The sequence below is a fragment of the Bos indicus genome, chromosome 25 (genome assembly GCF_029378745.1).
Source record: "Bos indicus isolate NIAB-ARS_2022 breed Sahiwal x Tharparkar chromosome 25, NIAB-ARS_B.indTharparkar_mat_pri_1.0, whole genome shotgun sequence".
Taxonomy (NCBI): domain Eukaryota; kingdom Metazoa; phylum Chordata; class Mammalia; order Artiodactyla; family Bovidae; genus Bos; species Bos indicus.
The window spans coordinates 9,102,261-9,127,010 of NC_091784.1; the positions used below are offsets into that span (position 1 = coordinate 9,102,261).

The following is a 24,750-nucleotide window of genomic DNA, read 5'->3' on the forward strand; positions in this document are numbered from 1 at the left end:
GTAATGGGAACTTGCTTTCCTAGAAGCAGGGGGTGTCTCTTCATCCTCTTTTCTCTTGTTCTGTCTGGGTCTGAATGCTTATGTCCTCCCCAAATTCATATGTTGAAGCATTCACTTGCAATGTGTTTTTTAAAAAAGATTTTTTAAAGCAAAAATTAAAAAAGTTATTTGTTTATTTGGCTGTGCTGGGTCTTAGTTGCAGCACTCAGCATCTTCCATCTTCATTGGGGCACGCAGGATCTTCAGTTGCAACATTTGGGATCTAGTTCCCTGACCAGGGATCAAACCCAGATCCACTGCATTGGGAGTGCAGCGTCTTAGCCACTGGACCACCAGGGAAGCCCCACTTGCAATGTGATAGTATTTGAAACTGGGCTTTTGTAAAGGGATTACGTTTAGTTAGACGAGGTCATGGGCTTCCCAGGTGGCACAGTGGTAAAGAATCTGCCTGCCAATGCAGTAGATGCAGGTTTGATCCCTGGGTTGGGAAGATACCCTGGAGGAGGAAATGGCAGTCCACTCCAGTATTCCTGCCTAGAGAATCCCATGGACCGAGGAGCCTGGTGGGCTACGGTTTGTAGGGTCGCAAAGAGTTGAACACAACTGACTGGACTTAGCAAGCACACACTGTATTTTTGTGAACTGGTTTCTGATCATGGGGCCTAGAACATAGTAAGTGCTCAGAAATGTCTGTGGTGTTGAATGTATGAATGTTAAAATGAGAATTCAAAATTAGCCTTTTCAAGGACCACTTTAAATACAGGTTTCTCTTAAGAGTAAAGTCAGGTTCTGACTTTGAGACAGCAGCTTTTAAATTTCTTTTTTTCAGGAGGATCGGAGTTTTGAAATAGTACGTGTAATGAGAATTTGAGTTTAGGAAAATTGATTTGTTCAATGGGTTTAAACATCTTTTCCGTTAGGAAAGATGATGCCCAAGGACAGAAGACATTAGCCCGTGTTCATTCCAAAGACATTTACATTGATAGAATTAGAGAAAAAAGGATCATTTTGGATAAAATATCAAAATAATGATACATAAAAAATTATAGAATATACATGTAAAGTAGCCTAAATTTGTGTTGTACTTGAGGGGAAAAAAGTTAAGGCTGTACCTGGATGGAGAACTTGACCTGGAAAATATCTACTCCTTCTCCCAACAATTCTAGATATCTAGTATGTGTCAGGTCTTGATTCGAGCACTAACATGATCACCTTTAATCCTTTCAAATCCCTGTTTGGTAGGAGTCACTGTCTCCACTTTGTAACTGACGACATTGAAGTTCAGCATATTGATGTAATTGGCCCCAAGTTCGTGCAGCTGGGAAGTAGCGGAGGTGGTATTTGAACACTGGTCTTCCTGATGTCAAAGCTGATGTTTTCACACCCATTTCAACCCAAGGGTGGGGCACAGCCATAATTTTCCAGAAGGGAACCCAAAGCGCTGACTTCACATTTAGTCCCTGCCTTTGGCTCTGGATGTTTTTTAAAAAATTATTTTATTGAAGTATAGTTGATTTACAATGTTGTGTTAGATTCTGCGGTAAAGCAATGTGATTCAGTTACTCATTTGCATACATTCTTTTTCATATTCTTTCCCTTATAGTTTATCACAGAATATTGAATATAGTTCAGCCCAGGGCTCTTTATTTTTAAAAGTATTTATTTATTTTTGGGTGCACTGGGTCTTCATTGCTGCAAGCGGGCTTTCTCTAGCGGCAGTGAGTAGAGGCTACTCTCTAGCTGCGGTGTGCAGGCTTATCACTGTGGTGGCTTCTCTTGCTGCGGAGTGCAGGCTCTAGGGCACAAGGGCTTCGGTAGTTGCTGCAACATGGGTTCGGTAGTTGCAGCTCCCGGGCTCTAGAGCACAGACCCAAGTGTTCTACCACAGGGTCTTAGTTGCTCCATGGCATATGGAATATTTCCCGACCTGGGATTCAACCTGAGTCCCCTGCATTGGCAGGAGGATTCTTAACCACTGGACCGCCAGGGAAGTCCGTGCCCAGAGTTCTTTAAATCCTTTCTAGCCAAGGTCAGGACTGGCCCCGGGGCTAGAGAGGGCTGAGCTTTCTTGCTGGGAAGGGACTCTAAGGATCAGCTGGAAGGTTCTTCCTTGGCAGGATTTGCAGGTGAAATGCTCTAACTCTGAGGACAAATCCTGGGGGGACAGACCTTCTCCCAGCAGACAGGTATTGCCCTCTGCCTGTCTGGGGTGGTGAGGGTGAAGGTGAGTGGGTGCACACAGGTGAATGCCTTGGCATGTGTATAAACCCGGGCACTCATGCGTAAGAGGGTGTGCATGTCTCTGTGAATATTTATGCCTTTGCATGTGTGTTTTTGTTGTACATTTCACAACTATTTCTGCCTCTGTATGTGTGTCTATCTGTGTTTGTGTATATAATGACTTACAACAACAAGGAAATGTGTATTCAGAGATCCCCGACTTCCCGCCATCCTATTTAACAGATCAGTTTCATCTCCCATTTGATCAAATGGATTTTGTTTATCTTCCATAAATCTTGTGCTGGCAATTCCAGCTCTGCTGACTCCCACATCTCTCATTGTTCTCAACATTGTACTGTCTTTTATGAGGTTTAATATTCTGCCCAGCCTTCATGGGATGCTAATTTCCTATTAGGCTATGATCCTATTGTGTTGGCCTGGACTTTGGGGAGTCTGGCGTCAGTAACTGATGGCCAGATCTGTCCTGTTAGCTCTCCTGAAATATAGAAACAATCTTGGGTGTTGGCAGATTTGGCATCATCTTAGGCAGCATGGAGTGAGGGACATAAAGAGATGGATTTTGAATTAAATGGAACTCATTTCAATTCTGGCTCTGGAACTAACCAGATGAGTGACCTCGGGCAAGTCCTTCTTGTTTCCTTCCTGCCACGAAACCTTTTAGGACAAAGAGAATTAGAAATTCTTAGTTGCACGGATAAAAATAATCTATCTGAAACATCCTTTACTTGGTAAGAGTATCAGATAGATATTTCTGTGTAACAAACCATCTCAAAACTAAATGGCTTAAAATCTATAAACATTTGTGTTTGCTCATGAGTCTGTGTGTTGGCTATTTGCAGGGGGGATGTTCTTTGGCTCCCAGTGGGGCTCTGTTCTGTGTCTGTGGTCAGCTGAGGGTCATCTTGATGGCTTTTACTGGAGGTTGCCTGACTATTGGCTGATGCCTCTTGGTTCTTTTCATGTGATTTCCCAGCCTCCAGGAGACTAGCCTGGGCTTGTTCTCACAGTGGAAGCAAGACATTTGAAGCTATAAAGTTTCCTAATGCTTCCACTTGGAACTAGAATTCTGGTCCATTGCATTCTATTGATCAGATCAGGTGATAGGGTCAGCCTGGATAAACTGGTGGGGAAATAAGACTCTACCTCTCTCTCTCTCTTTTTTTTTTGGTTGCACTGGGTCCTTGCTGCTGTGCACAGACTTTCTCTAGTTGCAACGAGTGGGGGCTACTCTCTAGGTGCTGTGCACAGGCTTCTCAGTGGTGGTCTCTCTTGTTGCAGAGCATAGGCTCAGTAGTTGAGGCTCCTGGACTCTAGGGCACAGTTTCAGCAGTTGTGGCCTATGGGTTTAGTTGCTCCGAGGCTTGTGGAATCTTCCCTAACCAGACATCAAACCCTGTGCTCTGTACTGGCAGGCAAATTCTCAACACAGGACCACCAGGGAAAAGACTCTCTACCTCTTGTTAGGAGAAGCTGCGAAGTCACATTGGAAAGATGTGCAAACAGGGAGACCATTAACTGGGGCAATCAATGCAATCAGCCTGTTGCAATAGGCACTTAATCCTGGAACTTAGGAGGAATTTCATGAACATTAATTAACGGCACTTAGTGTAACCTTTGAGGGAAAGAAAAACAATTCCCCCCCACCACTCTTCTAAATTCTTGGCTGAGATTCTATGGTGCGTGCAATCTCAGTTGCTCAGTCGTATCTGATTTTCTGTGACCTCATGAACTGTAGCCCAGCAGGCTCTTCTGTCTATAGGATTCTCCAGGCAAGAAAACAAGTGGGTAACCATTCCTTCTCCAAGGGATCTTCCCAACCCAGGGATCAAATCTGCGTCTCCTGCAGTTTCTGCCTTGTCAGGCACGTTCTCTACCACTGTATCACCTGGGAAGCCCTGAGATCCCTCTGTAATAACAGATACTAACAGGAGAGAAAGAAACAAAAGTTTAATAACACATATACATGAGAGAGCATGGCAACCCACTCCAGTATTCTTGCCTGAAAAATCCCATGGACAGAGGAGCCTGGTGGGCTGTGGTCCGTGGCGTCGCAAAGAACTGGACTCGATTGAAGTGACTAAGCACAGCACAGCACAGCATACGTGAGAGAGACCCAGGAGAACTGAGTAACTCCTTGAAATGGTCCAAGTCACCACCTTAAATACTGTCTCCAGCTAAAGTCAAAAGAATATATTGAGGGAACCAGGTCTGGGAGGTGACCAGGAAAAGCATAGTAAACAAGGGTACAGACACAATGCAAATTTAAGTCAGTTGGTTTCTCCAATGATAAGATTTTCCGGAGATTTAGTCATGCTTCCTGTGGTCCAGAGAGGAAGACACCCTTCCAAATGGAGATTTCCCTTATCAATGTACATTTTGGTTACAAAGGGTCGCTTCTACTACTGGGGTTCTGAGAGCTCCTCTGGTTGCTGCTGCTCAAAAACAATTAACCTACAGTTATCCTGATGCTGGAGAGGCATGTTTTAGGGTGACAAATTCTTCTCCCCTTCTCTGTTTAAACCTGGATCTCCAGGTGGACCACTCTCAGCACAGATTTGCATTCATTCAGGGCCCTTTGGTTTCCTCGTCTCTCTCTCTGGCTGCATCCCATACCTGGGCTTGATTCCTCTCTTTGAGCTCAGTAGGCATTCAGAATGTGCACTTGTAGCTCATTTCTTCAAATGATGAGAATAAACATGTACTGGAGGCTTACTCAGCTCTAGGCTTTGTTTTTGTTGCTCAACAGCTAAGTCGTGTCCAACTCTTGGTGACCCCATGAACTGCAGCATACCAGCCTCCTCGGTCCTTCACTATCTCCCAGAGTTTGCTCAAACTCATGTTTATTGAGTCAGTGATGCCATCCAACCATCCTCTGTTGTCCCCTTCTCCTTCTGCCCTCAATGTTTCCCAACATCAGGGTCTTTTCCAGTGAGTCAGTTCTTCATATCAGGTGGCCAAAGGATTGGAGCTTCAGCGTCAGTCTTTCCAAGGAATATTCAGGGTTGATTTTCTTTAGGATTGACTGGTTTGATCTCCTTGCTGTCCAGGGGACTCTCAAGAGTCTTTTCCAGCACCACAATTTGAAAGCATCAATTCTTTGGTGCTCAGCCATTTTTATGGTCCAACTCTTACATCTGTACATGACTACTGGAAAAACCATAGCTTTGACTATGCAGACCTTTGTCAGCAAAGGCAGAGAAGGCGATGGCACCCCACTCCAGTACTCTTGCCTGGAAAATCCCATGGACGGAGGAGCCTGGTAGGCTGCAGTCCACTGGGTCTTGAAGAGTCGGACATGAATGAGCGACTTCCCTTTCACTTTTCACTTTCATGCATTGGAGAAGGAAATGGCAACCCACTCCAGTGTTCTTGCCTGGAGAATCCCAGGGACAGGGGAGCCTGGTGGGCTGCCGTCTATGGGGTTGCACAGAGTCGGACACGACTGAATTGACTTAGCAGCAGCAGCAAAGGGATGTCTCTGCTTTTTGATATGCTGGCTGGGTTTGTCATGGCTTTCCTTCCAGGGAGCAAGCGTCTTTTAATTTCACGGCTGCAGTTACTATTTGCAGTGATTTTGGAGCCTGAGAAAATAAAATCTGTCTAGGCCTTATGCTATTAATAATGTAGGGGAGTACAATTTGCTTTCCCCAAATATCTCTTTGCGTATTATTGTGTGCTGAAAGCAATCAGTATTCTAAAAGACTCAGGAAGAACCTTTGACCTTTCTCTAACTGCTTAAAAGAATGTAGACAGAGGACCTGTTACAGGAAGGGAGCATCACGGGAGATCCCCAGGGTGTGAACTAGCTGTGTAGACAGGGAGGAAACCAGCAAAGTCTGTTAAAACTCCTCTCTGTGTGGGCTTCCCTGGTGGCTCAGTGGTAAAGAATCCACCCGCCAATGCAAGAGACGTAAGTTCGAGCCCTGATCCAGGAAGATCCCACATGCTGCGGAGCAACTAAGCATCACAGTTATTGAGCTTCTGCTCTAGAGCCTGGGAGCTGCAACAGCTGAGCCCATGTGATGCGGCTGCTGAAGTCTGTGTGTCCTGGAGACTGTGCTCCATGATGAGAAGCTGCCACAGTAAGTCCCTGCACCGCAATTAGAGAGTAGCTCCCGTTCACTGCAACTAGAGAAAAGCCTGAGCAGGAAGACCACCTGCTGCTGCTGCTGCTGCTGCTGCTAAGTACAGCCAAAAAAAAAAAAAAAAAAAAATCTTCTCTGTGTCCCATTTATTTGCCAAACATTTGCTTCATTTGCTTTTCCAGCTCCATGTTGATTGCCTTCCTCTGTTTTGAAATCCTAAACCACTACCCCCCAACATCCTCTTTTTTCCTTTTAATTATTTTTGTTCATACTGTGTGGTTTGTGGGATCTTGGTTCCCTGACTAGGAATTGAACTCAGACCCTCGGCAGTGAAAGCATGGAAGCACCGAGTCTTAACCACTAGACTGCCAGGGAATTCCCTCAACATCCTGTTCTGTCTTTAGCTGGAGATTACGAGTTACTCAGTTCTCTGAGTCTCTCCCATGTATACAGGTTATTAAACTTTTGTTTCATAGTCTGTGTCAATTTAATTCCTAAGAATTAATTCAGAATCAGCCAGAAGAATCTAAAAGAGTAGAGAAAACTTTCTTTGTTCCTGAATCTGTGCATTTCATTTGCATTCATTTTTAATCTTTTTTTGAGCACCGAAGAATTGATGCTTTTGAACTGTGGTGTTGGAGAAGGCTCTTGAGAGTTCCTGGGACTGCAAGGAGATCCAACCAGTCCATCCTAAAGGAGATCAGTCCTGAATATTCATTGGAAGGACTGATGCTGAAGCTGAAACTCCAATACTTTGGCCACCTGATGCGAAGAACTGACTCCTTGGAAAAGACCCTGATGCTGGGAAAGATTGAAGGTGGGAGGAGAAGGGGACGACAGAGGATGAGATGATTGGATGGCATCACTAACTCGATGGACAGAGTTTGAGCAAGCTTCAGGAGTTGGTGATGGACAGGGAAGCCTGGCGTACTGCAGTTCACGGGATCACAAAGAGTCAGACACGGCTGAGCAACTGAACTGATACTGATTTATCTTACTACTTTCCTGTGATGGAAGTACCTTGATCATCCCCACGTTACAGACAAGGGGAGGGGAGTAGCCTACCCAAGGTCACTGAACTAGCACAGGGAGGGTTCAAACCCACGTCTGTCTGATTTTAAAGTCAGTGCTTGGGATTTTCCCTGATGTCTGGTGCTTAAGAATGTGCCTGCCAGTGAGGAGGACATGGGTTTGATCCTTGGTCTGAGAACTAAGACCCCATATGCTGTGGGATGACTGAGCCTGTGCGCCACAACTGTTGAGCCTGGGAGCTGCAACTACTGAGCCCTTGTGCCCTGGAACTCCTCCTCTGCAACAAGAGAAGCCCCCTCAGTGAGAAGCCTGAACACCACAACCCCCAGTTGCTGCAACTAGAGAAAGCCCAGGCCACAAAGATCCAGCCGCAAAGATCCAGTGGAGCCAAAAATAATAATATTTTAGAAATTAAAAAGTAAAGTCAAGGTTGTATAAACAATGTCAGACTGTCTTTTAGGTACACCTAGGATGACCCACTCATCTTAGTTTTCTGGTTTTAAAGTGGAAACCCCTGTGAGGGGGGTGGTTTAGAATGGGGGGGACACATGTATACCTGTGACCGATTCATGTTGATGTATGGCCAAAACCATCACAATATTGTAAAGTAATTATCTTCCAATTAAAATACGTAAATTAATTAAAAGATAAAATGGAAACCCCTGAGTCCTTGGAAATCACTCTGTCCTGGCAAAGTGGGGCGGTTTGCCATTTTGCCCTGACCTGAGCCGTCTTGCAAGAGGCAGGCCTGGCTCAGGATCCAAGAATCCCCTGGCTTCCCCAGTCCTGATTGGAAAAGGAGGATTCCCAGGCCTTGTAGCATCTCTTGTGTCCTCTCTGATTCCCGACACCTGTCCCGTTGCTCGTTTCCTGCCGGTGCAGCCTGGTGTGCCATCAACATCTGCTTTGTTCCACTTTGAAAGCGCACACATCACTGCAGGTTGCTCCTGGCCCTGATTCCTGCCCCTGTACCCATAGCCGAGGCCTCCCTGGGGTCCCTAGGTGATGAAACAAAATAGCAATCCCATCTGTTTGGCAAAATCTTAGGAAACTTACTGTCCTCTTAATGCCTCCCAGTTGCCCCAGGGGGATAGGCAATGCCTTCTCACTGTGACATCTTTGCTAAATTCCTCTCATCACCTTGACAACCCAGCCATCACAGTTAGCCATGGGGTATTCACAGGAAAGAGGGAGAAACTGTTAATAGCACCCAAGGAATTCCTCCCCAATCAAATATGCTTGCCCTTAGAATCAGTTTTTTTTCTTCTGAGCAGCTTCTTTATTTTTATTTTTTAAAGCATTTTTTATTGTGGGAAAATCTACATAATATGTTACCATCTTAACCATTTTTTTTAAAAATTGGAGGATAATTGCTTTACAATGTTGTGTTAGTTTCTGCTGTACAACAGCATGAATCAGCTATAAATATATGTATATCCTCTCCCTCTTGAGACTTCCCTCCTCTCCGTGTGCTCAGTGGCTTCGGACTCTTTGGGACCCCATGGTCTATAGCCTGCCAGGCTCTTCTCCCATGGACTTTTCCAGGCAAGAGTAATGGGAGCGGGTTGCCATTTCCTCCAGCAGGGGATCTTCCTGACCCAGGGATCAAACCCACATCTCTTGGGTCTCCTGCATTGGCAGGCAGATTCTTTACCACTGTGCCACCTGGGAAGCCCATCCCACCCCTCTGGGTCATCACAGAGCACCAAACGGAGCTCCCTGTGTTACACAGCACTTCCCACTAGTGCCCTTAGAATCTTTATATTCTTCTTATGTTCTTAAAATAGAACATTGCTCCTGATACGTATCACTTAAAAACCTTCATTCAAATCAAAGAACTACAAACATCTAGGGGCTTCCCTGGTGGTTCAGATGGTAAAGAATCTGCCTGCAATGTGGGAGACCTAGGTTTGATCCCTGGGTTGGGAAGTTTCCCTGGAAGAGGGTGTGGCAACCCACTCTAGTATTCTTGCCTGGAGAACCCCAATAGACAGAGGAGCCTGGGCTGCAGTCCGTGGGGTTGCAAAGAGTCGGACACGACTGAGCGACTAAGCACACACAGAAACATCTAGGCATTAGGGATGGTACTCAGAACGATGGTACTCTCTAACATGCAGCATAGACGACTTCCCTGTAAATACACAGAATGCTGAAAGGAGGGAGGGGAAGCAATATTAGATGCCCCTGAGTGCTGATTTAACCAGCACAAAAATATATTGGAAATGCAGACTTAGACGGGTTTGCTGTTAATACATAACCAGAGTGGCCACTGAATGTGCCCGATTTCAAATGAGCATCTCACCTTGGAAGCTTCTCCAAGCTTGACCTCTCGGGAATCTTGAAGACACCCAACAGAGCAAGAAAAACTGGTCTTGTGTTTTTCTTTAATTTTATTCGATTTTATTTTTGGCTTTGGCTGCACTGCAGAGCATGTGGGATCTTAGTTTCCCCACCAGGGGTTGAACCCTTGCCCGCCCCCTGCATTGGAAGCATGGAGTCCCAGCCACTGGACTGCTAGGGGAGTCCCCAGTCCATATTGTTTAACAGCCAAGGCAATGACTTTTCTGTATATAGTGGATTTAACTCAGATGTCTGGAGTAGCCACAGGTAAGCGATCAAAAAAAAAAAAAAAAAAAATTGTGTAAGCACTAGAGTTGCTCACAGTTGAATCTTAAACAAAAACCCTCAGCACCCCATGTTGCTGGAGGTTGGGTGCCCTTGTGAGATACAACAGTCAAATCAGTATGTACCCAGAGAAACAAATTAGGAACAAGCAGCTCCATACTTAGTCAAGCGTGCCCAGCTCTCCAAGGATGTAGAAATGAAAGATTTCCCTGGCCCTCTGTGCATGCCCCAAAGAACATCTAAAAGCTCCCCAAGGTTAACTCCAGAAGAAAAGAGACCTTGCGCAATTGTGATGTTGTGAGAATTTACATTAGATAGAGTTAATGGGATTTTGAAAGTACTTCTTGGTCGCTATTAGGTCCATGCTGGGAAAATAATGGGGAAAAAAAATCTAGCAAAAATGCTTTTTAAGATTAATGGGAAATTATATCGGGGAGAAACAAAAATCCCCTACTGATGAGGGCAGTTGAATGGCTGCAAATGGCCAGTGTGTGGGGTAGACTTTCCATCATGTCAGTGATTAATATGGTTAATATTGAGGGTAATTAGAAACAGCAACAGGAATCTAAAGGATTGCCATCACAGAGCCCAGGGAGTGGGGGATTGTGGGTAAATCCTTTCCTGTCTTTTTCAGCATCTTAGCTTATCTCCATATCTCATTCACTTGGCAGATTCTGTGAGTTGAAGGAAAGATGAGGATTATCACAGGTCTCCTGATTCAGGCAAAGAATCAGCCAAGATTTCCATCTGGATGGGAAACTGGAGGTTGGCAACCCTGTTTGCTCCCCAATCTGGCTGTCCATCAGAATTCCTTGGAAAATTAAAAGAATAGACTATTGGAAATCCCTTCAGACACATGGAATTGATGTCTTTGGGGCTGAGGTCCAGAAATCAGTACAGTAATTCCCCTACACACAAACCTTCAGGTTGTGAACTCTCAAAGATGAGAATGCGCATTCCATCAACGTCAGGCATGAGTGAAATTGCAGCTTGCCCTCCGTCTCCTATTGCTGACCACCCTTCAGCTCTACCATCTCCCAACTCTTCTCCCTCCTCCAGTCAGTAATTCTTTTTATCTGTTCACTTGATGCCAGCCCCTGTATGCCAGCTGTTGTACTTTATCGTTGTACTTCTCAAAGTACTGCACTGTAAGATTAAATTTTTTAAAAAAAATTTTTGCTTTTTTGTGTATTATTTGTGTGAAAAGTATTAGAAACCTATTACAGTACAGTATTATATAGCTGATTGTGTTAGCTGGGGGCCTAGGCTAACTTTGTTGGGCTTATGAACAAATTGGACTTACGAATGCACTCTGGGACTAGAACTCATTCATATGTAGAGGACTTCAGTTCAGTTCAATCGCTCAGTTGTGTCTGACCCTTTGCAACCCCATGGATGGCAGCACACCAGTCTTCTTTGTTCATCACCAACTCCTGGAGTTTGCTCAACTCATGTCCACAGAGCCGGTGATGCCATCCAACCATCTTATCCTCTGTCGTCCCCTTCTCCTCCTGCCCTCAATCTCTCCCAGCTTCAGGGTCTTTCCCAGAGTCAGTTCTTAGCAGATGGCCAAAGTATTGGAGCTTCAGCTTCAGCATCAGTCCTTCCAATGAATATTCAGGACTGACTTCTTGAGAATTGATTGGTTGGATCTCCGTCCAGTCCAAGGGACTCTCAAGAGTCTTCTCCAACACCACAGTTCAAAAGCATCAATTCTTCGGCACTCAACTTTTTTTTTTATGGTTCAACTCTTGCATCTATACATGATTACTGGAAAAACCATGGTTCTAACTAGATGGACCTTTTTTGGCAAGGTAATGTCTCTGCTTTTTAATATGCTGTCTAGGTTAGTCATCGATTTTCTTCCAAGGAGCAAGAGTCTTAATTTCATGGCTGCAGTCACCATCTGCAGTGATTTTGGAACCCTCTCCCCCTCCAAGTGAAGTCTCTCACTGTTTCTATTGTTTCCCCATCTGTTTCCCATGAATTGATGGGACCAGATTCCATGATCTTAGTTTTCTGAATGTTGAGTTTTAAGCCAACTTTTTCACTCTCCTCTTTCACTTTCATTGAGGCTCTTTAGTTCCTCTTTGTTTTCTGCCATAAGAGTGGAATCATCCGCGTATCTGAGGTTATTGATATTTCTCCCGGCAATCTTGATTCCAGCTTATGCTTCCTCCAGCCCAGCGTTTCTCATGATGTACTCTGCATATAAGTTAAATAAGCAGGGTGACAATACACAGCCTTGGTGTACTCCTTTCCCAATTTGGAACCATCCTGTTGTTCCAGGTCTGGTTCTAACTGTTGCTTCTTGTCCTGGATATAGATTTCTCAGGAGGCAGGTCAGGTGGTCTGGTATTCCTATCTCTTTAAGAATTTTCAACAGTTTGTTGTGATCCACACAGTCAAAGGCTCTTGCATAGTCAATAAAGCAGAAGTAGATGTTTTTCTGGAATTCTCTTGCTTTTTCTATGATCCAAAGATGTTGGCAATTTGATCTCTGATTCCTTTGCCTTTTCTAAATCCAACTTGAACATCTGGAAGTACATGGTTCATGCACTGTTGAAGCCGGGCTTGGAGAATTTTGAGCATTACTTTGCTAGCATGTGAGATACGTGCAATTGTGTAATAGTTCGAACATTCTTTGGCATTGCCTTTCTTTGGGATTGGAATATATACATTTTTTTATATGCAGTAGAGAACTTACTGTGTATAAAAAGTTCCTGTGTCAAAATAGTCACTACCTGGTGTGTGTATATATATGTGTGTGTTTATCATATATACTCGGAGAAGGCAATGGCACCCCACTCCAGTACTCTTGCCTGGAAAATCCCAGGGATGGGGGAGCCTGGTGGGCTGCTGTCTATGGGGTCGCACAGAGTTGGACATGACTGAAACGACTTAGCAGCAGCATCAGCATCATATATACTATATGTTATATTTCAATATGCATTCCAGGTGGTTCTATAGTAGGAGCAGATGCTTGGAAAAACGGAGCTGGTATCTTTCACAAATAAGAAAACTGAGTCGCTGGGTGATGAGGGACTTGCTTAATGCCACTGGACACAAATCCATGCCTGGAGGCTTAGCCTCTTAACACAAGGATTAGGCTTCCCCTTCTGGGCCAGGCCACAGGTCTTGCAGTAGTTCTGGAAACTTCTGGGAAGGTTTTGTGTCACCCCTCACAAAGACATGTCCACAGAATCTCATGGTGTTATCAACTCTGACAAGCCCTTCTGTTTGCTCACTCGCAGAAGCCTCCCAATACAGAAATACGACCCCCTCCTCCCAGTGAGTGGCCTCCGTGGGCAGCTGGACAAACAGAGCTCTGTAGCAGCTGCTAACTTCCTGTGTGCCTTTTATTGAGCACCTACTATGTGGCAGGCACTTTCCCATCCCCTTAAACTTCATATCAACATCCTAAGGAATAGGCGATAGTATTCCCATTTGATAAACGAAGAGGCTCATTTCACAAAAGTTTTACAAAGTGGAGGCTCAGGGAGGTGAAGAAACTCAACCAAGATCACGCAGCTCAAAAGCACCGAAGATTTAGGGAGTTCCCTGGCGGCCTAGTGGTTAGGATTCTGGGCTTTCATTGCTGTGGCCAGGATTCAAGTGAAAAAAGTGAAAGTGAAAAGTGAAGTCGCTCAGTCGTGTCCGACTCTTTGCGACCCCATGGCCTGTAGCCCACCAGGCTTCTTGGTCCATGGGATTTTCCAGGCAAGAATACTGGAGTGGGTTACCATTTCCTTCTCCAGGAGATCTTCCCGACCCAGGGATTGAACCTGGGTCTCTTGCATTGTAGGCAGACGCTTTACCATCTGAGCCACCAGGGTTCAATCCCTGGTCTAAAAACTGAGATCCTACAAGGTGCGTGGTGCATCCAAAACAGGAAAAGAAAGAAGCAAAAACAAAAAACCCCTAAGGTTCAAGTCCAGGTCATTGCAGCTTTGAGGCTTATATTTTTTCCTTTGCTTCTATGGCATCACTCACAACTCTCCCATCACGTCTGAAGAATTTCAGCAACTCTCACTCAGCTCATTTAGGAACTAACCCATTCTCTTGATTAAAAGTAAGTTTTTGTTGTTCAGTTGCTAAGTTGTGTCTGGCTCTTTGCAACCCCATGGACTGCAGCATACCAGGCTTCCTTGTCCTTCACTATCTCCTGGAGTTTGCTCAAACTCATGTCCATTGAGTCAGTGATGCTGTCCATCCACCTTATCCTCTGTCGCCCCCTTCTCCTCCTGCCCTCAATCTTTCCCAGCATTGCATTCTCCAAGAATTTTCTTATCAGAGAATTCTGGTCAGGGAGCTGGCCTTGGGGAAGTCAGCATTGGTGTTACCAAAGTTCAGTCACTTTCCGGCGGATGGAGGTCAAGTTCAGGCTTTTGTAATCAGTTGGTAAAAGGCATGTGTGCACAGCCATGCAGGAAATCTATGAATATTATCAAATAATGGTGTCGAGTATAATTAAGGTTGAGCTATTAAGCACTAATTAATTAAGCTGTCAGATTTTAATCAAGGAATTGATTGTTTCTGTAGAGCGCTCGGATGGTTTCGCATCTTTGCAAAGCTTGGAAACCACGATTTACAAAGATTAACAAATTAAAGGGCCATGCTCCGAGAGGAAGTGAGCTGTTCTGTTCCTTGGAGAATGCAGACCTGACCACATTTTGATTCTTACAGTCAAAACAGCAAGGAGTCTCATTCCAGTAGGACCAGGACCAAGGTGGTCTTTAACATTCTACAGATAAAAAAAAACCCTTTCTTGAACACCTACTCTGGCTGGAAATGGGTTTCCCCACCTTATCCTCTAAGCAACTTGTTCTTCAGTCACTCAGTCGTGTCTGACTCTTTGCGACCCCATGGACTGCAGCACGCCAGGCTTCCTTGCCCTTCACTGTCTCCTGGAGTTTGTTCAAACTCATCTCCATTGAGTCAGTGATGCTCTCTAACTATCTCATCCTCTGCTGCCCTCTTCTCCTTTTGCCTTCAATCTTTCCCAGGATCAGGGTCTTTTCCATTGAGTCAGCTCTTCGCATCAAGTGGCCAAAGGACTGGAGTTTCAGCTTCAGCATCAGTCTTTCCAATGAATATTCAGGGTTAATTTCCTTTAGGATTGACTGGTTTGATTTCCTTGCTGTTCAAGAGACTCTCAAGAGTCTTTTCCAGCACCACGATTGGAAAGCATCAGTTCTTCAGTGCTCAGCATTCTTTATGACTAGAAAGAAGAAAAAACTGAGACCTAGAGAAGGGTTGGGACCAACCCAAGGTTTTATTGGGCTTCCCTGATGGCTCAGATGGTACAGAATCTGCCTGTAATGTGGGAGACCTGGGTTTGATCCCTGGGTCAGGAAGATCCCTTGGAGAAAGAAATGGCAACCCACTTAAGTATTCTTGCCTGGAGAATCCCATGGACAAAGGAGCCTGGCATGCTACAATCCATGGGGGTCACAAGGTTTTATTACTGAAGCTGGACTTCTTGGGGAGGGGAGTGGTGTTGGGCTTCTCTTTCCTGAGGCCGAGTGGACTGTCTTCTCTTGGATTCTGAGGATTCGGCTGTGGTTTTTGTTGTATTTTGTGTTACTGCCACCCTTCTTTCAGTCTCTCTTCCTATTGAGCAGAAATCACTTGCCACATGGAAAATATACCTGTTTGTTTTTCCCTAGGGAACTCCATTTTTAAAAGAATTAATATTAATCTGGCTAGGTGGGTCTTAGTTGTGGCACGTGAGATCTTCATCACAGCATGTGTGATATTTAATTACGGCATGTGAACTCTTAATTGTGGCTTGTGGGTTCTAGTTCCCTGACCTGGGATAGGACCTGGGCCCCCTGTATTGGGATCACAGAGTCTCAGCCTCTGGACCACCAGGGAGGTCCCAACACACTTGTTTTTGAAATCACACACATCAGGGTTTAAGCCTCCCTCTGCTACTTACTGGCCGCAAAAACTTGAACAAGTTATTTTCATTTCTCTGAGCCTCAGCTTTCTCATCTGCTAAGTGGGAACAATGCTGCTTCCCTTAGAAATGATTTAATTATCTAATAACTCCCTAGCTCTGTTGTTATCAAGCACTTCCTATCTGCCAGGCATGCGCTAAGCACCATATGCTCACCAGTTCACTTCATCCTCACAATAACCCAAGACTGTGCTGCCCACCAGCCCTTCCTGCCATGATGAAGACATTTTTATCTTTCTTACCTGTTATCTGTGCTATCCAACAGAGTAGACAGTAACCACACACAGCCACCGAGCACTTAGGCATGGCTCTCGTGACAGAAAGACAAAGTTTTAAATTTTCTTTAATTTTTTAAAATTTAAACTTTTAATTTCACATTGGAGTATAGCCGAGTCACAATGCTGTGACACTTTCTAGTGTACAGCAAAGCGACCCAGCCATACATATACATGTATTCCAATCTCCCCCAAGTCCCCTTCCAAAATTTTCGTTAATTTTAATGAGTTAAAATATAAAGAGCCAGAGTTGACTGGTGGCTACTGTATTAGCGCAGCTCTAACGATGTACTTACCCTCTTACCCTTGTTTGACCCATGAGGGCTCAGAGAAACCGTGTGATTTGCCTGTAGTTCTACAGGTTGTAAGTGGCGGGGTTGGGATTTGGACATGGTGAGGTGACTCCTAACCATGATACTATACTGCATGGGAACTCTTTTTTAATTTTAATTATTTTATTTTTGGCTGTGCTGGGTGTTCATTGCTGTGCCCGGGCTTTCTCTAGTTCTGGGGAGCAGAGGCTCTTGAGCCTGTGGGCACAGTAATTGTGGCGCACGGGTTCAGTTGCCCCACGGCATGCGGGGGGTTTTCCCAAGCCAGGGATTGAACCAGTGTCCCCTGCATTGCAAGGCGGAGTCTTAATCCCTGGACCACCAGGGAAGAGCCCCGCATAGGAGCTCTTCAGGTGATCAGGGCATCTTGCAGCAAACATCTGTGGCCCTCTGTTGTGACTTGGCCTTCCTGCTGAGGGTCGTAGCAGGAGACAGACCGTCTTACTGCATCCCAAAGCTGCTCGTCCGCCCTGAGTGAGTTGCCTGTTTATAGGCAGGAGATTGACTGGACTGGAATCGTGGGCTGCCGACATGCAGCGGTGAAGATTAATTGTGCAGTCTGTGTTTATTTCTCGGTTGGAGCGACCTGTGCTTTGGCCTTTGGTCAGTTGAAAAAGGGAGCTGGTGTTGATTGAATGCTGGTTGTGTTCCAGATGCCACGTGGGGTCCTTTAAGTGCTGTAAGGCAGGCGCTGTCACCTCCCTCCTAGAGGTGATAAGACTGAAGCTCCAAGAGGCTGGATGACCTGCCCAAGGTCACACAACCGGGAGGGGACGATGCAGAGCCTTGAAGGCAGGAGTCTGGCTCTGTTATTATATTTTGAATCTTCTCTTGCCTTCTCTTTCTCGGGATGCTTTACTGTGGCTGTGTCTCCTTGTCAGCCGTTTAGGTCTCTCTCATGGTGGGACAGACCTTGGGGATCCATCTCTTTAGGCAGGAAAGCAGCAGGAAGAAAATGGGTTTTGCAGAAATGGACTCACAGACTTAGAGAATGAATTTATGGTTGCGGGGGGTGGGAGGGAAGGATGGGGGAAAGGGATAGCTAGGGAGTCCGAGATGACGTGCATGCTCTACTATATTTAAAATGGATAATCAGCAAGGACCTCCTGTATAGCACAGGGAATACTGCTCGATGTTATGTGGCTGTCTACATGGGAGGGGGGTTTGGGGAAAATGCATGTGCCTCCTAAGTCGCTTTAGTCGTGTCCGACTCTTTGTGACCCCATGGACTGTAGCCTGCCAGGGTCCTGTGTAGATGGCATTGTCGAGGCAAGAATACTGGGGTGGGTTGCCATGCCCTCCTCCAGGGGATCTTCCTGACCCAGAGATCACACCTGTGGGTCTCTTATGTCTCCTGCCTTGGCAGGCGGGTTCTTTACCACTAGTACCACCTGGGAAGCCCTCTTGGGGGAGAATGGATACATGCATATGTGTGGCTGAATCCCTTTGATGTCCACCGGAAACTATCACAACATTGTTAATCAGCCATACACTAGTATAAAATAAAAAGTTAAAAAAATAATAAAACTTTTCAACCTTTAAAAAAAAAAAGGAAAACAGAGTTTTGCTGAATTTGGCTGCAGCAGTCTCGAGCAGGATCGGGGAAGGGAAACAGGGAGCTGAGGAAGACTAGGGAATGACACCGAAGAAAGCCATTATTATCTTAATAATTATAGCCACACTGATTCTCCATGCCCTGTCCCTGGAATCCCTGTGACTCCCCCACACCCGACACAATGGCCTCCCTGGAGAGATGGGATCAGTCATCCTCAGAGGGACCTGATAACGTAAGAGATCGGCTGTCACATCTGGAGCAAATGGAAACCAAGGCACCAACGTTTAAGGAAATGTATCTGCACTTATACTTTGTTTCTTTGATGGAGCAGTAAGAATGCCAAGATTTACACATTATGGGATTCCTCATTGAATCGTGTAAGTGTGGAAAATGCGAGCTCTGGGAATCTTTGGAAAAGCAGGCGGGCAATTTGTCAATGTCAGGCTGCCATCAAGGCTTCCTTCTTAAAAATTGCTGTTGTTGTTCTGTCTCTTAAGTTGTGTCTGACTCTTTGCAACCCCATGGACTACAGCACGCCAAGCTCCTCTGTCCTTCACTATCTCCTGGTGTTTGCTCAGATTCATGTCCATTGAGTCAGTGATGCCATCTAACCATCTCATCCTCTGTCGCCCCTTCTCCTTTTGCCTTTAATCTTTCCCAGCATCAGAGTCTTTTCTAATGAGTTAGCTCTTTGCATCAGGTGGCCAAAGTATTGGAGCTTCAGCTCTAGCGTCAGCACTTCCAATGAAAATTCAGGGTTGATTTCCTTTAGGATTGACTGGTTTGATGTCCTTGCTGTTCAAGGGACTCTCGAGAGTCTTTTCCAGCACCACAATTTGAAAGCATCAATTCCTTGGCCCTCAGCCTTCTTTATGGTTCAATTCTCATGTCCAAATAAAATATTACCAAGAAACCACTATGATTTGACTTGGTTTGGGGAAGGCAAAGATAGAAGCAGAGAGAAAAGTAAAAGAAAAATAGTGTAAGATTTTTTTTCCAATTATTTGGATTACGAAAATATTTTGAAATGAGTTCCTAATATTATAGAACTCCTTTGAACTTTTTTTTAATGGCCCTGTTGGGTCTCGTGGTCCCTGTTGCCCTGTGGCATGTGGGATCCTAGTTCCCTGACCAGGGACTGAAGCTGTGCAAACAGACAGTAGAATGGTGGTTAGCAAGTGCTGGGGAGTGAGGGAACTGGGGAGAGGCTGTTTGAAAACACACACTTGCAACTAGGGGATACATAAGGGTTGGAGGTCTAACACATGGCCCAGGGATGACAGCCAACAATGCTGTATTGTAAACTGCACAGTTGCTAAGAGACCAGATCTTAATTGTTCTCACTACAAAGAAGAGATGATCATTACGAAACCTGGTTGAGGAGTGAGCTCACACTCCAGGGACAATCATCTTGCAACCGATACATGTATCACACCAGTACTGTGGTACATCTTAAACTCACAGGATGTTATATGTCAGTTACATCTCCATAAAATAAGGGAATGAATTACAAAAAAAACAAAATAAAACACAAGAAGGACCCTCTGTAATCCTAACAGATCAAGACAAAACTAAGATTACAAATGACACTTTGTAATCATGTCTAGGCACAGACAAAACCCAAACATTGTCCAGATCCCCAAAATGATCAAACCATCCTTTATCCTGGCTGATCTGAGAGATTGCTGTTTCTTGACCAATCAGCTTAAGCCTTGGTTCATTTCTGCCACCTTCTGTGGGTCTTTTAAAAATTATTATAGAATTGCTTTCACTTCCTGATACTGCCAATCCAGAATAAAGCCCCACTTCCTTAAAGTCATCACCAAATCAACCAACATGAGCCCAAATCATGTAAGAAATCCTTACCTAGGTACCTCATGTTTCCCCGTGGTGTGTGTCCTCTCTCACTGCAGTGAGCCCATCAGCTCCACCTCCTAATTGCGGGTGCATTTCTGGTGGTCCTTGGTTGACTGTAAGGTGAGGAAACACACAGACCCCTGCCAGCATTGTGGTGGTGGTCAGTAAGCAAGCATACACATCACATAAAGCAGTGCCAAGTACATGTGGCATGGTATGCAGTGTCTGCTGGAATCAGGATTGCTGTGATCTGGATGCTCAGCATCCATTCCTTCTCTCCTTTATTCAAAGTATCGGGAGTGTCCCCAAATGGACAGGCACTTTTCTGAGTTTTCCATGTTCCCTTTCTTGATCAAACGAACTCCTACTCATCCCTGAAAACCCAGCCCAGATAACCCCTCTTCTGTCTAGTGGTTAAGAGCATGCACTCTAAAGCCGAGTATATAGATACATTCTCCTCTCTCTCTCACTTGGTATGTGTTCTAAGGCAGTTTTCTTCCTTCTCTGTGCATCAGTGTTTCTTCCAAAGAATGGAATGATGATAATATTATTCCCCTTATAGCGATATTGAGGATTACATGAGATAAGTGTATGAGTACTTGGAACAGTATTGTTGCCTGGAGAATCCCATGGACAGAGGAGCCTGGTGGGCTGCAGTTCATAGGGTAGCAAAGAGTAGGACATGCCTGAGCATGCATGAACACACACATGCACTTGGAACAGTAGGTGACACATAGTAGCTGCTTACCTGATGTTAGGTATTATTAGGCTTTATTTTCATCCTCTTCCCCCCACCACACCTGCTAGACCCTGGCCATTAATGGGCATTACTGGATTTATTAGTAGGTGTTCACAAGTGTTTGTGGAGAAAAGTGTTGTGATATAGAAATGATATTCACTAGTCACATTGTGTACGAGTGGCTGCTAAAATCTGAGCAAAAATCCCAACCTTAAACAAACTTCTAAGTCCTGAATAAACAGATGGAGGAAGTCCAGTTATTGAACTGGGAAGGGATACCCATAGTTTGCTTTTATGAGTGGCTATGAACCAGCTCCAGCACATCTGGTTAAGCCCCTTATACTAACTCTGGTTTGTTTGTCAGCTGCTTCCTGTAGCATGGTGTTAAGAAGGATTCTGAGGCTGTGTCTGGGTACAGAGAGAAAGAATGACTTGGTCGATTGTGGCTGTCTGCCACAGGTGATGGAGGGCATGAGGCATGCGGGTGCAGGTACTTATTGTCTCTGGATTTATGAGCTTGTAGAAAAAGGCCCTTCCAGGATTTGGCACCAGGAGGCACTCAATTGATGATATAGCTGGGCAAAGAGACAAAGACTGTCTCTTATTCTTCTTGCACTGATACATTTTGAATATACATGGGAAAATTAATTAAACCAAAAGTTGATAAGTGCTTCAGAAGCACAAGGCCCTATGGGACAAGGGGTAAAGCTTGGGCTTCAGAGTCAAACTGACCTGGCTGAGTATTCCAGCCCATTAGCTGTGTGACCTTGGGGAAAATTATTTATCCTCTCGGATCCTCGGTTTCCTTATCTGCAAAATGGGGGCATTATTGAGAAGGTTGACTACAGGTATGAAAATAAAGCATGAGGCTCATCGCTGGTGTTTCCTTTCTCCAATTCAGTCTTCAATTCAAGCTGCAAATGTATCGTCTGACCCACAGCCAAGTCAGCGTCATAAACCCTGAAAGTCCTGTGACTGATTTCCAAGCAGCAGTAAAACTCGAAAATCACTCACAAATCTTCTCGCTCCACTTAAAATGTTCCCTGAGTTATTCTTTTCCGTTTGCAAACAGAAAAAGACTAAAATGGGGAAAAAATACTCCTCATCCATACTCTGCAGATAAACATCCTTAAGTCGTTGATCCCCAGGGACTGTCTGCAGTGAAGGACAGGGACATTTGCTTTGCCACATGCTGGGTTCATTATAATCCCTGGAAAAAGCAGGCTCCAAGGGAGAAATGCTGATGCAGCCCTCCCCGTTGCTAGGATACATACATTATATACAACCCCATCCTGGAATGTGGAAGCTCTTTCTAATGACCAAACCCCTGCCTGTCTCATGGGAGAGCCTCCTGTCACTGTGTCCTGAGTGCCTGCCAGCCTTTGTTTCATTTCATTGATGGCTAACGAGACTCATTGATTGTCCTTCCACGATTTAGCTTCCTTCCACTTGGCAGATGTGAACGGGAGCTTGGTCTTAAGAAGGGGAGCCAGTTACGTAATGAAATGGATGCTCAGCAGGGCAGTGAGGGGCGGAATGGCGACCCACTCCAGTTTTCTTGCCTGGAGAATCCCACGGACAGAGGAGCCTGGTGGGCTCCAGTCCACGGGGTCGCAGAGAGTCAGACACGACTGAGGGCAATTAACACTTGGGTCTTCATTGCCGCTATGGACTTTCTCTAGTTGCGGAGAGTGGGGGCTACTCTCTGATTGCGGTGCGCAAGCTTCTCACTGTGGCGGCTTCTCTTGTTGCAGAGCACAGGCTTTAGGCACACGGATGTCAGTAGTTGGCGCACGTGGCCTCAGTGGCTGTGGCTTGTGGTCTTTAGAGCCTGGGCTCAGTAGCTGTGACGCATGGACGTGGTTGCTCTACAGCAGTGTGGAATCTCCCTCGCCCAGGGATGGAACCCCTGTGCCCTGCATTGACAGGGAACTTAACCACTGGACCACATGGGAAGTCCCCAAGGCTCTGGTTATAACAAAGACATTCTCCTTGGCTGATTCAGGATCCAGGGTTCTAAGTTCATGCCCATGAGTCACATGGGCTCTTGTGACAAGGCAGACTCTGAGTGAGTGGGTCTAGGGTGGGGCCCAAGACACTGCATGTCTGTCTAACAAGTATCTGGTGAGGCCAGTGCTCTTGGCTCCTGGTTGCTGCTTTACTAGCCAGCCTCCAAGACACGTGAAAGTGCTTTGGGAACAGAAATTTACTATACCCTCTAGTGGTTCAGACAGTAAAGGACCCGCCTGCAGTGCAGGATTCGACCCCTGGTTCGGGAAGATCCCTTGGAGGAGGGTATGGCAACCCACTCCGGTATTCTTGCCTGGAAAATCCCATGGACAGAAGAGCCTGGCAGACTTCAGTCTATGGGGTCACAAAGAGTTGGACATGACTGAGTGACTAACACTTTCACTTTCTTTTCAAGGCGTCTTACCCAGGAAACTCAGATGTGGAAATTTCCTCAGATACTTAAGCCAAGTAATGCTTAGTAAGTACCTCGGAGGTAGCCAGTAGTGTGTTTGGATGGTAACGCATTAACTCCTCCAGTGTGGTGATGAGAGCAGAGAGAAAGAGGGACAGACAGAGAAAGAGGGACAGAGAGAGAGAGAGAGAGAGAGAGAGGGAAGGTGTGGACTGTGGACAGACCTGAGTTTGAATCCTGGCTCTGCTGTTTCATAGTTGTGTGATGGTAAAAGGGGGTTCCCAGGTGGCGCTAGTGGTAAAGAACTCGCCTGCCAATGCAGGAGACATAAGAGACGTGGGTTTGATCCCTGGGTCAGGAAGATCCCCAAGAGGAGGGCATGGCAACCCACTCCAGTATTCTTGCCTGGAGAATCCCATGGACCAAGGAGTCTGGAGGGCTATAGTCCATAGGGTCACAAAGAGTCGGACATGACTGAAGTGACTTAGCATGTAATCATAAACAAGTCAGATGGTCTCAGTTTCTCCACCTGTTAAATGGCATTACATCACCTTCATAGGATGGGCTGAGAGGGTTAAATAACAAAGCATCTGTCAGCTGAAGAGTAGGCTCAGTGGATGCTGTGCGTGCATGCTAAGTCACTTCAGTCATGTCCAACTCTGCGACCCCATGGACTGTAGCCTGCCAGACTCCTCTTTCCATGGGATTTTTCCAGGCAAGAATTCTGGAGTGGGTTGCCATTTCCTCCTCCAGGGAATCTTCCCGACCCAGGGATCAAAACTGCGTCTCTTGTGTCTGCTGCATTGGCAGGCGGATTCTTTGCCACTGAGCCACTGGGGAAGCTCGCTCTGCAGCCAGTCCTCAAGGCACCAGTTGCAGCTTCCCAGTGCCAAGGGGGCTCTGCTTCCCAGGGCGCCGCTTCGCACTGCAGCATCATGATTCATAAAGTCAGCAGGGGCGGGCCTCCCTGGCTCCAGGCTGATCACTCTGTGCGCCACTGCTCTGTGCTCCTGGCCTCCGACTCACCCTTGGGAACCGCCAGGCTGAGAGCAAACACCACCCATGCGTTTGGGGTTAGCTTAGGTGCACTCAGCCAGTGTGGGGAGCAGCTGGGATGCAGAAAAGAGCAGCTGGGATCCACATGGCTTAATGCTATCTGGCTTCAGCTTTCTCATCTGCAAAATGGGACCATAAACCTTGATTCAGAGAGGCAGGGCAGTAGAGAGTGGGAAATTGGCAAGTCTGGACTGATAACAATATATGGCTCTTGGGGGAACGTGTGGTCTCCTCTCTCTGGCCAACCCAACAATCTTCTTGTTTCTCTTCTCGTACGTAGGTATTCTGGTCACACACAGAAGTTAAAGATCTAGAGAGAGGCATGTGGTTAGGAGAATTGGTTATTGCAGAGCGAGGCAGAGCTGAGTTTGCAGTCCAGCTCTGTAGCCTCACCTGTATACTCTCGGTTAATCCATAGCCTCTCAGTTTTCCCAGCAATAAAAGAGCTAGAATAGTCCTGCTTTCCCCATAGCATTGTCATAAGGAATAAACGAAATGCGAGTCAGACAAGTGCTTAGCTTAGGGCTTACATGTTATTATAGTTGTTATGTCTTTTTCTTCCTTCTTCC

General features: G+C 45.7%; 1 non-coding gene across 1 annotated transcript; it reads right to left on the reverse strand.

The window, feature by feature from the left end:
- Positions 1–266: 266 nt before the first annotated feature.
- TRNAG-CCC (transfer RNA glycine (anticodon CCC)) lies at positions 267–339 on the reverse strand. The gene has a single exon. It is a non-coding gene; the product is annotated as a tRNA-Gly (tRNA).
- Between the last annotated feature and the right edge of the window lie 24,411 nt (positions 340–24,750).